This window comes from Monodelphis domestica, chromosome 5, assembly GCF_027887165.1.
Source record: "Monodelphis domestica isolate mMonDom1 chromosome 5, mMonDom1.pri, whole genome shotgun sequence".
NCBI classification, from domain to species: Eukaryota; Metazoa; Chordata; class Mammalia; order Didelphimorphia; family Didelphidae; genus Monodelphis; species Monodelphis domestica.
Window position 1 is genome coordinate 273,002,554 of NC_077231.1, and position 17,371 is coordinate 273,019,924.

Below are 17,371 nucleotides of genomic sequence, written 5' to 3' on the forward strand. Positions count from 1 at the left end.
ACTTCTTATTTCTTTTAGACAACAGGGGTTACATGACCAGAGATAAGGAGATGGGATAATGTTACTATGTAGGTAGAGTTGGGGGATGTTTATTACTTGACTAGGGATGGAGCATTGTTTTGTATCCTGAAGACATAAGTGGTGACCTGGAATAGTTTAGGAGTCAATTAGAGTCCTAGATATAGCTAGATCCTATCAGAGTATGACTGGGAGACGAATATCTATGTTCATCTCAAAATGTAAGGGAGAATCCAAGGGGAATATTTCTCTCGGGGTCTTTCTATCTTTCCTTATCATGGGTCACCTTTTCCTCAGCACTACAAGAATGCAAGGATGGAAAGGAATTTTCCTGTTTGATCAGGAATACTTCTGGAGTTTGGAGTGTCCAGAGGAAACCCTGGGTCCAATGCGAATTGGACACTTTGCAACAACCCACTGAAGCTCAAGTTTTAAAATATTCAAAATGGAACTTAAAGAACTTAAAGCTGAAAGGAATCATTTTTGAATGTCTCAAAGTATTCTACCATAAAGTTTTCTGAGAAAATTATAATAGCTCAAATTTGATCATTTTACTTATTCCCTTTTCTTCTATGTTTCCTCCATTTCTTTCCTTTTTTTTGTTTTTTTCCCCTCTTGTTTTCATACCTGTTTATATTACAATGTACATCATTTCTTCCACTTCTTAATCTGGCGTCCATATTCCATTGTCTTTCCAGTGAAAGGATGGAAGTACATTTCCTCATCTTAATTCTCTGATCCAAAAGTTGGTTATTACAATTATTTAGCATAATGCTTTGTTTTATTAGTGTTTCTATTTGCATTTTTGTAATAATTGCATGTATTGCTTCCCAGATTCTACTCCTTTCATTCTATTTTAGCTCATATAGTGCTTCCATGCTTCTCTCAATTCCTGATAATTGCCATTTCTTTCAGCACACTAATAATCCTATGACATTCATGTATCATCATTTGATTAGCCATTCCCCAATGGGCAGACACTTGTTTTATTTCCTGTTCTTTGTGCCTTTATTTAGTGCTACTGTAAATATTTTGGTCTATGTATTACATTTTTCAATCCTTGACTTCATAGAATCATTTTAGATTTAGAACAGGTAGGGATATTAGAGACCATACAGTAAGTCTATTGTTTCTATATATATATACTTGTATATATTTCAATATACAAGTTTATTATTTCAAACAACTTCCAGCTTTAGGGAGTTTTTTCTTCCTACCACTGATCCTTTCAATTATCTTGCCTGAGATTCAGGGGAGAAATTCAACTCCCTACAGCCCTTTGCCATTTGGGCCTGCCCAATCTCTAAAATTCATCCAGTTTGGGATTCCTCAAAACCATGTTCTCCCTCACTATGGGTAATCCCAGAAATATGAAAAAGGAATCCAATCAGAAAGAGAAAGGAACTTTAATAAGACTAGAGGTGAAGATTTTAAGCCTGTTCAGACTACACTGTTTCATGAAAGTCTCTGTATTTTATTGTATTTTGTGGATTGTTTTGTTTAAGATTTAATTTTGTTTTTTAAAGTTCATATATTAATGTATTCAATACTATTTTGTTACACTGAATCAGTTTAATCTACTGTGTTTTAACTATTAGATATATTCTGTTACCTTTCCCCTATGACTACTGAACAAAATATTGTAAAAGCCCATAAACAGCCCCCCCCAATTTTACATTTGTTAATTGTCACATAGATGATGGATGGACTTAACCTGGCTAACAACCTCTGAAAAATTAAATGAGCTAAGAATTTAAATGGTAATTCTAAGGGGTCTTCAGAAATAATTTCACCTGAATGGATGAATTTTTTTTTATATTTGTAATATAAAGAATGTTGTATTAAAAGTAGAGAAACAAAGAAATGTTCCTACCAAGGTGTTTCTTTGAAGCAGGAAGCCCAAAAGAGTTCCTACAAAACTCTTCAGTTTAATTTACTTCTACCAGAACAATCTAGATTTCTTGGTGATGTTCTAGTCCCAAATAAGTTTTACTTGGTTTAAAAATATATTTGCCAAGGTTGAAAGATTTGCTATGTCTGTAAAAATTGTAACAAATATCCATCACTTCATAGTTGTTGTTTTTTGTCATATAGCAACTTATATGAAATATGATAGGGGGTTTGTTTGCTATTGTAATTAACTGGGATATTGTCAATTTGGGGGACTTTGGTACTTCTTTAAATATGCATTATCTACTGTATTACTGTTTTATTCTCAAAATTGTTTGTACTCACACAGTAGTTAAGTTAAAAAGGAAATGAGTCTCAATTTTTTGGTGAAAAACTTTTGTATTCTACCTCTCCTTGGCTGACATAGTGTGTCACTGATTGTAAGCTATATATTTTTGATTTTTAAAATGCTTTTTAATTATTTTTTCCTTGCATGTGCAATATAGTATCTGAGTTTTATTTTTCTCTCTCTTTTTTGTATTTGAAACACATGTCAACAGTATTGAGAAGATTTTTCTTTAATTTTTTTTTTAAATTTGGAAGCAATATAAGTTTAAAATACATTTCTTCTAATTTTAGATGCATACCCAAAAAGCTTTAGACTATTAAAATAATGCCACTGATTGTTTTAAAAAAATGGAACTTTGCTTAATGATTTTGTCTGATTCTAGGAGAAAGGAATACAAAAAGAGCCATTCCACAGTGCCAAAGAAGCACAAAGCTAAACTGCATAGTGCCAATTGAGCACAAGGTCAAAGAGACCAACCAATCCCAATGAGATTTATGAAATTTTGAGCCAAGACAAGAGGACTTGAACTTGTTTGGTGTTCAAGGTTGCAGCTGTTTTGACATATGTCAAAGACAGGTCTTCCTTGTCCCACATTCTACCAAATATCTCAAATTTGACTCCTACCTGGCTCCTATAATCTAGTCCTTATTCTGTCTTTCATTGTGTGGCAGAACTTTCTATAGTCCTGGCTGCTGTTTGAGTAAATACATACTTGCTTAAATCACTTTAATTGGGCCCTGATTCAAGGACCTGTCATGGGTTTATTTTCTTTTACTTAAAATTTTTATACATAAAACTTTGATATTATGTATTTCATCCATAAATTATTTTCTCTTTTATTTGGATTTTTTTTATGTTTTTGATTTCTCTTGCCAATTGATTCATACACCTCATAACTCAGTCTGCATTCCTAAGTTAAACCTGTGTTTTTCAACACCCTATTCAGGAGGGAATGTATAATTATTCTAAATTGCAAAGTTTAAATTCTTTTAGAGAGTAATTTTAGGTTAAGAAATGTGCTACCTCTCCGAATGCAGAAAACTGGAACTGTTTGGAGAAGGCACCATAAAGATGCCTCCACAGACTACATGCTGCACCAAAAGATCCAGAGTGAACTTTAGGATATGGCGATTTGAACTGTGTAGGGTTGAATTCATTTGTTTTGTATGTATACTCTTATGCCAAAGGGGACTGCCCACAACTAGCTTTTTGTCAATGCACCTAGCAATGATTGGTTTTGTTTTCTTTTCTGCTTATCCTCAAATTATTATAATTTCAAAGTTGATATGTTTACAAGACCCATTGGTGAGACTAGTCTTCCTCGACTCTCAGTAGAGAATGTATAATTGAAAATCTGTTACCCTAAGAAAAGAACTACATATCCCAAGAGCCCACTGACTTCCTATCATTACATACTTCCTATAGATAGAGGATAAAGGGAGTGGGTGTTGAGGCTCTGGTCTCATCTTTTGACTTGTAGCCAGCAGTGATGGTGGTAAGGTGAGGATTTTGAAATGGCTAATCAGCCATAGACACATGGTTTTTATTTTGTATCCTCTTTATTCCTTGATTTCTAATGATAATTTAATAAACCTTCTAAAATAGAATATTTTTATTATTTGTGATATAATTTTAATTTTTATATAGAACAAGCTCTGGTTCAGAGAGCATTTTTATTTTAGTTTTTAAAACTCTTACCTTCTATCTTAGAATCAATAATGTGTGTTGGGTTTGAGGCAGAAGAATGGTAAGGTGCAGGCAGTGGGGGTTAAATGACTTGTCCAGTGTAACATAGCTAGGAAGTGCCTGAAGCCAAATTTGAACCCAGAAACTCCTGTCTCTAAATCTGGCTATCAATCCACCTAGCTGCCCCTTAGAGAATATTTCCAAATCAACACTTTAAAACCTTTCCATAATGATGGACTAATTCATAGCTCCACCAACATGGTATCAGTTTGCTCCTCTTTCTACATCCCCTCCATCATTGCCTATCTCTGTCTTTTGCAGCTTTACTGAGCATGAAGAAAATCCTTGGTGTTATTTTAATTGCAGTACTACTTTTCTAATCTATGTGATTATTTTTCAAAACCTATCTGAGACAGTGTCAATCAAGCCCTTTTGTTTGAATGAAGTTGATTTCTCAGAGGAGTATCATGACTTCTATTTCAAATGCACCATTTGTACATAGTGAAAATTTTTGCATAAAAAAAGATTTCAAAATGAATCTAACTTAGGATAAAGCCTTTCCAAATAAATGAAGCGTTTGAGTTGAAAAATGAGCAGGAGAGAAAAGAATGTCTATTGTAGTAATTGGAAGTTATTACAAGACTGTCCACAAATGACTGAAAATAGATTTTGATGATATATTAACCACAAGGGTGAAGCTTGAGTGGTTTATAATCTCATCAAAATTCAAAGGTAAGAAAAGATACTTATAGTATCTTTGTGCTTTAGATGCTGGAAGGATACCACACAAGGTCAATATGAAGCACATTTTTAAAAAGCTGTTTCTCTACTTTTTTACAAGGTCTTTGGAAAAATTAGAATTCATTTATTAGATGGGTCCAAGAAATTCTCCTGGCTTTTCTTTGAATTTTAAAGCTTTTAGAGTCTTCATAATAATATTTTTCTGCCTATCAAAATTGCTAGGTTCTTTTAAAGATCTTGTCACACATTTTGGCTGCTCAATGGCACAGACTTCTACTTATTCATACTTAACCATTCAATTATAACAGTCAATATTAATGCTCTTTACTTTATAGAGAGTCAGCATAGTGTAGTGGATATTGGGCTAGGCTTGGAGTCAGAAAGACCTGGTATCAAATCCTGCCTCAAACACTAAATTAGCTGTGTGACCCTAGGTAATCCTTTTAACCATTTTGAGTGCCACAGTTTCTCCACATGTAAAATGAGGAAAGGAATTCAATGGTCTCAAAGACCTCTCACAACTCTAAATCCATGATTTTATGGCCATGCTTGCATTTGTCAGGAGAAAAAAAACTATTTTTTTTAAACCCTTATGTTCTGTCTTAGAATTAATACTGAATATTAGTACCAAGGCAAAAGGACAATAAGGGCTAGGCAATTGGTGTTAAGTGACTTGCCTAGGGTCACACCTAGGAAGGATCCACCTCACTGTCCCTACTAATGTTTCTTAAAAAAGATTTGGGGGTTATCGCTATATTTCACTTACCCTTGCCTATACACTCTTAGAGATGTCAAACTCTCAAGTAAAGCCCCAACCAGATTAAAATGTAATTGCAAAATGTTTAACAATGTTATAAATAAATATTTGCATAAAATTATATATGATGATTATATATTCATATATTATATACAATATTAATAATAATAACTACAAATACAATACAACATAGATGATGTCAATTTCTGGTTTTCTAAGTCAAGATGTGGCCAGAAGAAATGGGTTTATATGAGAATTTGGCACCACAAATGGCATAATGGGTAACTGAAATATATAATATATATAATATATAACTGAAATATACAGATATACCCTGTAAATAAAGAATCCAACCCTAAAGTAAGAAGTCCAGCCAGCCTGCCTTTGTCACATACTCGCTGTGTGACCTTGGCTGATTTACATAACCTCCCAATGTCTCAGACAATTAGTTCTTCTGGACTTTGTGTTATGGACAAGTTCCTGTCATGCTTAACTTGTGGGAGGCATGTGAGGAGGGAGTTTCTGTTCCTTCAATTCCCAAATTGTGGATGAAATCCCAAGATAGAAATAAAGAAAAAAAATCCTCCAAATCACTGATACTTGAGTTGATAATTGCTAGCTGCTTTAAGATTTAGAGTTCTCGGCATAGAGACGAATAACTTTAAACACTACTTATTCAACAAAATGGAAACTATATGGCTCAGCTCATTATCTTTTCTCTGCTTTTTTCCTTTTTTTTTTGGTCTATGTGGGCAGGTAAATCACAATGTGAATGATGTTAGAAATAGCTGGGCAATCCTATTGATTTAGGAAATGAAATTCCTGTCGTTCAAGTTCCTATACCTAATTCAAGGTGTACACATTGTGGGGTAGAGATGACCTTCCAGAATCTAAGACGTGCGTGGCTATTTACTAAAAGGAAGTCATCCTTCCCCTCTCCCCCACCGTGCTAGGCTCTCATTCCCTCTTCGTCTTGGCTACAGAATCTCCCACTTTTTAAGTCTGACACTTAGATACCTTCTCTATACAATTGTTGCCCGTCTTTGCTAAGTCCCATGTATTTGTTTTGTCTTGGTGATGTAGAAATTTATTTGGCATATAGTTGCATACGCCTGTGTTATCTCCCCCAAGGAGAATGTATATTCCTGGAGAATAAGGTCTGTTTTCAATTTTTTTTCCACTTTTATATCCAAAGTGCCTAGGACAGTGTCTGGGACATTAGTTGGCTCCAAATAAATGCTTAATTGGCAAATTGATTGATATGAAATGTGAAAATGCTTCACATGATTTGGTAGAAAGAAAATTGTAACAGCTTCTAAAATCATTGCACTGACTGCCAGCTTTTTATTTTCTCCAAAGCCGCCGTGAGCCTTCCTCAGATTTACTTGAGTAGAGAAAGAGCCCCCCATTAACATTCCCTCCCTCTCCTGGTAGCAAAATGGGTTTTTACAAGGCCACTCAACTTGCACTGCCCTCGCCAGCCAGCCTTGAAACAAAGATTCAAAAAGAAAAAATGGAAAATTCAGCAAAACCCACCAATATATTCACTGGGTCTAACAGTATTCCAGACTCATGAAATTTATACAATCAGTGACATTAACTCCAACCCATAGTATTCTACACCCATCGTCCCCCACCTCTGCAATGCATGGAGGAAAGGACTTTTTTTTTCAACTTTTTTCTTTGGGAGTTGAAGAATAGAATATATTCTAATATTTATATTAATTACATAATTATATTATATATGTGTATATACAATGTGTTATATTCTCATATTTAGAGTAATTCTATAAATACACTATATGTATGTGCATGTGTAACACATAGATTAAAATTATATAAGATTGCTTCCTTTTCTTCCCATTTCCATTGTTGTAGTCATTAATCATAGTATCATGGATTATAAGGGCTCTCAGAGACCATTTAGCCAACTCTCTTATTTTACACATGAGAAATTTGAGACTCAGGATGATTTACCTAGCATCTGATGCTTCATAATATTCCATAACAACCACATTAAAAAAAAGTATCTCCTTTGTTTCCAGTTTTTTATTAAGCAAAATATTTTGGTATATATATTCTCTTTCTTTCTCTCTTTGACTTTCTGGGTCTGGGTAGTGTAGATTTTAAAATTAATATCCAAATATATTTTATGAGATTTATTAATAACAACTAAGATAAAAAATCTAGAATAAACTCAGCTGAGGTTGTGAGAGAAGAGAGTGAGGGAGGAGTTACCAAAACTTATAACCAAACACGAACAGGCAGCCAACCTGGAGAAGGGAAAGGAATTCTGGGAAATACAAAAGGAATTCTGAGGAACATAGTTGAAAGATAGAAAATTTCCACATTTACAGTATTTTGTGGTCAAAATTATCTATTTTGTTCTTTTTTGGGTCACTTTTATCCTTTGTTTAGTTAAGAATTCTCTCCTCTTCACCATGCTCAGCCATGTTTGTGAAAAATACCACTATCCATTTACCTCCAATTTTTAAATGATGAAACTATTTTTTTCATTTAAGTTGAGAATCTATTTGGAACTTGCTGTGACACCCTGTATAAAACAGTAATCTAAGCCTATTTTTTGTCAAACTGTTTTTGAGGTTTCTCCAGTATTTTTTTTTCAAATATGGAGTACTTCTATAAGTGGTTTAGGTTTATTGAAGATTTATTGAATTTGATTGTTTCTGATTGTTGCTTTTCTAGCTTCTTTCACTGGTCTACTTTACTTGTTTTTAAAGCCAGGACAAAAATGGTTTTGATGATTTCTGCTCTATAATATAATTTGAGGTTAGAAAGTAGTAGTATTACTACTTCTTTATTACTACTTTTTTACGATTTCCCCTAAAATTTTAGACCTTTTGTTCTTCCAAATCAATGTTTTAATTGTATCTAGTTTTATAATATAATTCTTTGTTAATATGTTTGGTATTGAAGTAAATCTGTAAACCATTTTAGGATTGTATCATTTTTTATCATATAACCACAGCCCAAAGATAAGCAACACATATCTCTTTAACTATTTATTCAATCTTTATTTAAATAGTGTTTTATAAATTTTGTTTATTTAAAATTTGAGAGTGTCTTGATAGATTGAGTTTCAGATCTCAAGCTTTTGTGGCAAACTTAAATGGGATTTTCCTTTCTTTTATCTTTTCCTGGATTTTGTTATTGTTTTATAGAAATACTGATGATTTTTGTGTTTTTATTTTGTTCTAAAGCTGTTGATTTTGTCATTGATTCTCCAAAGTTTTCTAAGTAAACAATTATGTCCTATTCAAATATAGGTAATTTTGTTTCTTTTATTGTGAATGTTCATGCCTTTATTTCTCTTATCTTATTGCTACCACTAGAATTTTTAGAAGTGTACTAAATATAGAGAAAAAGGTAATACTAACTTTATTCCTTTGATTAGCAAGATGTTTACTGTTTCCATTGCAAACAATATTTGCCTTATTATCATACTACATGTGGTCCTAATTAAACTAACCTTGTGTCTCCAGGATAAATCCAATTTAAACATAATGAATAGTTTTTGAAAATTTTGTCATATTCCTTTTTTAAACCTTTAATTTGAAATATTTGTATCAGTTGTTATTGTTCAATTGTTTCAGTCACATATGATTCTTTATGACTCTGTTTGGGGTTATCTTGGCAGAGATGCTAGAGTGGTTTGACATTTCCTTCTCCAGCTTATTTTGCAAATGAACAAAGTTAATTGACTTACCTAGAGTCATACAGTTAGTGTTTGAGGCTGGATTTGAACTCATGAAGTCTTCTTGACTTCAGACCTGTTGCTTTATCAACTGTGCCAACCAGCTGCCTGCATTTGTGTCACATAATCATAACATATTGGTTTAGTTCATTTTTTCCTTTCTTCTATTTTCACATAATTTTTGTTACCCAGTTCTCCTCTGACAATGCCAACACCATGATGCAAGTTCTCAACATCTCACATCTGTCTACTACAATATCCTGCCAGATCATCTCCCCATGGTAAGGCTCTGCTCTCTCCACTCCAGTCCATCGTCCACACAGCCATCAAACTGATTTTCCTATAATTCAATAATTAAGTAAAATAGTATTATTAAACAAATCATTTTTTTTTCTACCGCAAATTCCCAATTAGATATTCTGGAATAATGCAGGTGGAGGAAGACTGACTGCTTTATGGATCACGGAAAGTGTTAATGGTTCTATTTCTAATTGATGACTCTGTGCTAATATTCTGGAATGCTGTTATAACTTCATGTTAATTCTGGATTGCTACAACTGATACATAAACTTATTTGGATTGGAAAATTCTTTTATTTTTTTTAACAATGAAAACTAGAAATTGACTAACTCCCACTCTCCTACGGCTTTGAAGAAAGTGAGTTTGAATTACCGTGGAAGAGATTATAATGTGCTGTTTAATCAATTAATACCTGTATGCTTTTTCCTTAAGGATTCTGTATGGGCATAATACCTGCTACAAAGAAATAAATACATTGCAAAGAAAGGGGAAAGATAAGCATTGGTGTATTAAAAGAAGGCTGGAATTTGGAGTCTAAAGCCTTGGATTAGAATTCTGGCTCTTGATTTTGCTCCCTCTGAGTGAGACCTTGGACACATCACTTCAGTTTCTTCATCTATAAAATGAATATGTTTTATTTGTTTTTTTTTTCTCTCAAAGAATCTAGGATTACTGGGCAATGCTGTCTAATATTAACCTCAAAAGTTCTCATCCCCAATCAGGACCTGGGGGTAGGGGGAATCTTCTTTCTTATCCTGTCTAAAATATGACTTACTCTATCTTACCTAAGAGGAAAAACAAAACTGAATACCTTTTGTACTCCTTCATCCCTTTAAATATTTCAAAAAATCTATTTGTAATTTCCTTAGTGTTAGTACATCTTTCTGATATAAGTTGCAGCCCTTTCATACCTCAGTAGAATTGTCTTGTCCCTTCTGGCCACTTTCCTCAACCATCAAATAAATATCATCACTGGGTCACCAATTTTCCATTCATGAAACTCTCTGGATTTAGCCAGGCTGGTCCTCAGAGGACAGGCAAGTAGTCTATCACTGAGAATTACTAGAAGCCTTTCCAGCTGGAGGAACCCAGGGCTATTTCTTTGCAGGATGAAGTTTGAGCATAGGTTGAATTTGAAAGCAGATGATCCTGACTCTAGTAGTAGATCAATGAACCTCTTTGGGGTTCAGTTTCCTTCTGAGTTCAGTGGTAAGCTTACACTGATGGATTCCTCTGGCCCCTTCTGATTTTTCTATAAGCTAGTTTCTTTGGGGATTCAGGGATGGGATTGAACTAACTATAGTCCTTTCAGTCCCCTCTAATTTTCTCTCCTTTAATTCTTTTTTTTTTCCAGTATGCCAAAAAGAAAATGATCGTTTGCCTTGTGACGAATTTGGACAACGGTGTCCCCCGATTTTCTGGTCTAAGAGGAAGCTTAATCCAATTTCTTCTTGCAGATGAGAAAGTAAGTACTCTGATGACATTTTGCCTATGTAGCTTCATTCTTCACTCAGTCACACTCAGTACTGTGTGAATGAAAGGCCACAGAGTCATAGGTATAGTGGTTCCTTTGTGAATTCAGCACAGTTCTGGTTGGATTGTCACTACGTAAAAAGAACTGACATCCCAGTGCATTGTATGTCTGCAGATAGAGGTCTGCAAAGTAGCAAATTTATCCTGTGAATCTATAGAAAGTGGGGTTGATTTTGATGTGAAGCTTGAGAGAGAGATAGAGACAGAGGAAAAAAGAGAGATAAAGAGAGAAAAAGGGAAGGAAGGTGGAAGGATAACATATGTGGAGAATGTGTTTGTGTATGGGCATTTATTATACATATGCACATACCTATATACATGTATGTATTATATATAAACCCATATACATATATATATCCATCCATGTACATGTCTATGTGAACCAATGATTATTTTCTTCTAATAACCAAGAAATCACATTCGAAACATATTTATGCCAGTCAGTCAGCTGCTAAGTATTTACAAAGTACCTACTGTGTGCCAGGCACTGTGCTAAGAGCTGGGGATAAAAAGAAAGATGGAAAAAAAGTTCCTTCTCTCAAAGGAATTCACACTCTAACAAGTCAGTACCAACAAGATAAAAACAGGAAAAATTGGAGATAACTGACAGAGGCCACTAGCATTAAGGGGGTTCAGGAAATCATCCATATATTCTCCTGTACTTTATTTGGGGAGAATGGGCAGACACCAAAGCACTCCTAAAATAGTTATCTTCTGTTTCAGGGACATACATAAATTTGATTCTATTCAATAAATATGTTTTCAGTGCCAATAATTTGCAAGATATTTGTTAAGAATCAGGGCAGGGTTTCAAACCTTTGACACCAGTGACTGGTCCTTTCTCAGAAGAATGTTTATCAGAGCATGAAATAAAATACATAGAATTACAAAGAAAACAAATGACATTTAAATATAGTTATCTAGCTATTTTTTAAAAAAATGATTTTTTGACCTTAGGTTAAGAATACCAGCACTAAAAGGAAGACATTAAAGATGGCTTTTCATTCAAGTTAAATCTTAGGCTGATGAGATGCTAGCTGGGAGGCCATGGACCAATTATTTGGCTTCTCTCTGTCTCAGTTTCCTTACCTGTAAAGTAAGGATAAATACCTGTAGCTTTTTGGATCTGGTCAAATTCTTTGCAAGTTTTAAATAGGTATATTTATTTTATTTAAATAGGTATTATATATATATATAATGGATATTTCTTCTTACTATTATTGTTATGAATTTTTCTCCCAAAGGGTCAGAGGAATATTGGCTTTTCCAGATTTTTTTTGCTTATTAGTTTGGTTTCTGAAGATGAAATCCCAAGAAAGAATTGGCCTCTAGGCTCTACTAGGATCCTTCTTTATTCAACTCCAAATTTGGTTTAAATTTGACTCCGGCCCAATGAATACTCCTCCAGTTTTTCCATTGTACCTGATTAGTAAGTTCTTTGATACCATCTTTGAGGAAAGGTGGTTTTAAAGAATTCAATTCGCCATTTAGTAAAGGTCTCCCATGAACAAAGCATTGTACTAGACTGATAAGATCTCAGCACAAGGTTTATTTTTTTCCTCCCCTCTTCTTTTGAGTGTGTCTGAAGTGTACCTCTTCAACATTTTTCATATTTATATCATTGAGGGGAGAGTCAGTGTGGAGGAATGTAGTTTAATTTTGTTCCATCTTTATCTTAGGACCTGCAAGTACTCTGAAATGGAATTTTAAAATTAATTCATAGAATTTAGAGCTAAAAGTCATCTTAGACATCATCAAATATTCATTTTGTATTGTTTCATATAGTTTTATAGTCTACATATACTTATAATATTATAATTATAATATTACTCATATATATGTGTATAGACTTGGACATAATACACATGGTATCTGAGTATATATATATATACATATAAATATATATATGTATATTATATGTGAATTCATATTTCAAGGTAGTAGCTCTTTTCTCCACCAAGATTCCCCATGAGGCTGAGGGCTAGGGAGAAAGGAAGACCCCCTTTCTCCTCCTGTTCCTCTCCCACATCTCCCCACTGGCAATGGCAGCATCCTGTCATAGTGATAATAGTCCAGTAGGAGACAGTCTGTGTCTCAACATAGAACCCAGAGAGTCCATGAGGACAGGAAGCTATTTCTTTTTTTTAAATTTTATTTTATTCCAATAACAAATTTACACATAAATTTCCAAAGCTACATGATTCATGTTGTCTTTCTCCCTTTTTCCTTCCTCCCTCCAGAAGTTGACAAGCAATTTCACTGGGTTATTGTAAAGATTAAAATTAATATTCAATAATCAAGTATTATATTTTATAAAGTTTTATTAATAGTGACTAAAGTTAAAAAGCTAGCTAACTCAGCCCTGGTCTCAAGACAAGAGAACAAGTGGGAGGAGCTACAGAACTTATAGACAATTACCTGAAGATGCAAATGTGCACAAAGGGCAAAAGCATTCTGGGTAATATAGTTTTCAGGGTTCAAGATTTTTCCAACTATACATTATACATGTATTATCACTCAAAACCTATTTCTATATTATTCAGTTTTGTTAGAGAATAATCTCATAAAATGACAAATCCAAATAAACAAGTGATAAATCATGTGTTTTGATCTGCATTCCAACTCCAACAGTTCTTTATTTAGAGGTGGATGTTATTCTTTTTCATAAGTCCCTCAGAATTGTGGACAGGAAGCTATTTGAAAAGAAATGGCAGCAGAAAAGAGAGCAGCTTCTGGATTCAAGAGGGAACTAGTCCTAGCAGTGGAGAGTTGAGTGGTAGATATGGCAGAGCCCAGATAGCTTGAGAGCCCCATGATGAAGGCTGGTGTGAGTTGCCTTAGCTTCATGTATATCCCATATGGGTGTCCCATGACCAGCATCCTCTACATTTGTGTCTTTTTTTTCTCCCTGGTGCTGTGTGTATTTATGGGTGATTTATGTGTTTTTGGAGAGGTAGAAGAAGGAGGGGATGTTGAGTTACTTTCATTCTTACGATGCTGCATTAGTAAATTTTTTTTGTGTTGATCTAACAGTCTTCTTACTGATGCTTCAAAATAAGCACAATGATGTGCACTTATGTGTGCCTTTTTTAAAAGTGTTGACCCATAGAGTACCTTGGAGCAGGAGTACCTGCTCTCAGCCTCAGTTTCCTCATTGTGAATGCCAGCTTGGGTGAGGAAGTCCCAGAAAAATGGCTAACTAAAGAAAAATAAGGATTTTAGAACTGGGAGGATTGGAGACCATTTCTAGACCTACTTCCTCATATATGATACTCGACTTTATGAAGAAACTTGGAACTAAAACTTTCAGAAAATCCTCTCTATTCCCAGGCTCCTCTCTGTTCATCTCCCAAAACTAGTCAAGGGTCAAGGCAGGGACAGGAAAAATTAGGAACTAGAAAGAGCCCAGGAGTAAGCAGGAATGGTGAGGCCAAGGACCTGAGCCTGACTGTGGAAGTCAGGCTCTGTTCTTATTTCTTTCTGACAATATTCACTTAACCCTTCATTTGGTGTGAATGTATAAGAAGAAAAAAAGGCCCAATTTTGATAGAATACAATTAAGTGTGCCTGAAGGAATTAATGAATAAAAATAAAATAATTATTATAATCATAGATAGCATTTATATAGCACATTAAGGTTTGCAAACAGGATCTCATAGGCAACAACTACAGGAGGGAGGAGCTAATATTACCTCCATTTTACAGATGAGAAAAATTCAAGGACTTTCCAAGGTCACACATTTGCCCAGGTTCAGAAGTCTACGTAAATGGCTGAGACAGAATTCAAACTCAGAACTTCCTAGTCCCAAGTCCAACACTCTTATCCACTGTGCCAAGAATACAAAAGTACTTTTTCTTTTGTCAAACTGTGAAGTATAATAAGAATTTGGAGTTAGGAGACTTGGATTCATTATTACCTGGGTGACCCTGGACAAGTAGTTCAATTTCTTTGAGCTTTCATTTTCCCACCTGGAAAAGGAGACTAATTGTAACTACCATTTATAGAGTGCTTTAAGTGTGTTATCTAATATTATTATTAATAATTAATATTATTATGCATTATAGAATAATATAAAGTATCTATATCAATAATATATTATAAAATATATTGTCAATGTTAATTAACAATATATTAAAGCCTTATCTAATATGATGAGTAATATTAATGATTATGATGATGACATTGTTGTAATAAACTATAATATATTATCCATGCTAATATTCTTGATGACATTTACTGTTACTAACATAAAATAGAGTTAATAACAGTATGTCATTGTCAGATGTAAAATATTAATTAATATTATTATTAAGTGTCTTATCTAATATTATTTAGTCTTGCCCTCATAACTACTCTGTGGGAGAGATGCTGGTTCTCATATTTTGCCGCCTAGGAAGCTCAGACAGATTAAGCTCTGGGCATCATGGATACAGAGTTTAGGATCATGAATTCTCTGAATTAAAAGAGTCAGAGGATGATTAGTCCTGTACCTGAATTGGAATCGTTTCTGCTGCAGCCTTTTTTAAAAAAATACTTTATTTTTATTATAGAACCAAAATACAAAACTCTTTTCACTGCTTCAGCTTAGATGGATATCACCGAAAAAGATCTGTTTTCTCACTATATCAGTGGTGGTCATCACAGTGTCACTTGATTTATGACTTTCTTCCCAACAAGAGTACTTTGCCTTCAGTGGATTCAGAGCTTAAGAAGTTAACCATGACTAATTTATTTCCATAATTTTCCTTAAACCATCCTTTAATCTACTACTATCTTAATGAGTGGTCATCTAGCCTCTACTGTCACCTCTTTTCTCCCTTATCAATAATCACTCATATATTCCTTTCTTTCCTAGATTAAGCCCTCATTATCTCTCCCCTGGAATATTTCAGTAACTCTCCAATTGGTTGTCCTTCCACTCTAATCCATCTTGTACTCAGTGGCCAACATGACTTTCCTCAGTGGTAATTCTGATCATGTCACCCCCAACCTACTTACTCAATAAAACCCTGTGGTCCCTATTATCTCCAGGATCAAATATAAAATTAATTGTTATTTAAACCCCTTCAAAATGTGTCCCCTTCATATCTTCCCAGTTTTTTAATATTTTGCTCCTTTCCATACACTCTGATCGGGTAACCCTGGCCAGCTTGGTGTCTCTTGATCATGGCCCTCCATTTTTGTTTTTGTAGTAGCTGGAATTCTCTTCCTCCTCTCCTCCAACTCTTAATTTCCCTGGTTTTCTTCCAGACTCAGTTCATTGCCACCTTTTACAGCAAGCCTTTCCTGGACTCCTGAGCTGCTTAGGCCTTCTCTCTGAGATTACCTTCATCTGTTTATGCAAAATATATCTTCTATTAACAGGTAGCTCCCTCATAGGGACAATGTATTCCCCTTTCTTTGTGTTCCTAACACTTAATAAGGTAGTAAATACCTAATGCTTTTTGACTGACTAATGGACAGACCACTTCTATAAGTAGCTCTTTCTACTTTTGGAAAAACTCTCAAGTCAAGGCTTTTCTCATATAAACCAATGAACATAAACTGGTCAACAAGCTCTAATGCTATGGCACTCTCAAACATGCTTATAATCCTAGTGAATGTTTGTTGACTGATAGAGCAGCAAAGTTTCCAGAGATTAGTTAATTTATATGGGTTTGGTAAGTGAGGTGAATCTCATGCAGCTGAACAAACTGAATGCCATTTATAGGGCCACTTTGCTCCTTCTCTGTTCCTTGCTGTTGTCTTAGTCTTGAACCTGTGATCTTGACCCTTCCTGTAGAGATCTAGACTGAAAGGAAAGACTGATTACAGTCTGTGAATTTTAGATTTTCTCCATTTTGCTTAGTCTTAGAATTCTAACAACCAGGAATGTCTACACCTTTACTTAAGGATTAAGTGTTGAGGAAGATGGCCTATGACTGACATGCACTAGCAAGTGACAAATAAGAAACAACTGACAGACCCTTGGGCTGTCCTAAGTCAAGTTTAAGCTACCATTGGTACATGTGAGACGCAGGAAGTAATGTAAAGAACTGCCTATATATTTTGCATCACTTCCTCTCATCAGGGCTTGCTCTCACTCTCTCGCTTAGAGACGTTGGGCTTGCTTGTGACATTGGGCTCTTGGGAGTGCTGGGTGGTGTTTTGGTGTGCTCGCAGCTCTTGTCGGGTTTTGGCATTTGCAATTTGCCAGTGAGGGAGAAGCTCTGTAGCGTGAGTTAGGTGAGGTGACTGATTTCTCCTTTCCTCCTTTCCTTGACCTCCAACTCCTATCTGGCTTGCCAGAGCAGTCCAATTCCCTTTTCTCTTTCTCTTCTTCTTAATTTCTTCCATCTATTGTAATTAAACAACCATAAAAATCCGAAACTGACTTGAGTA

General features: G+C 34.6%; 1 long non-coding RNA gene across 5 annotated transcripts in view; it reads left to right on the plus strand.

The window, feature by feature from the left end:
* The window catches only part of LOC130454651 (uncharacterized), a 147,710-nt gene that overhangs the window by 94,636 nt on the left and 35,703 nt on the right, over nucleotides 1-17,371 (plus strand). For 3 of the 5 annotated variants that reach the window (XR_008912442.1, XR_008912443.1, XR_008912445.1), the window contains exon 2: nucleotides 10,811-10,921. This is a non-coding gene — a long non-coding RNA (uncharacterized LOC130454651). Of the gene's footprint in view, nucleotides 1-9,071; nucleotides 9,438-10,810; nucleotides 10,922-17,371 lie in introns of those variants that run through there. The other 2 variants (XR_008912444.1, XR_008912446.1) reach the window with 2 other exon arrangements.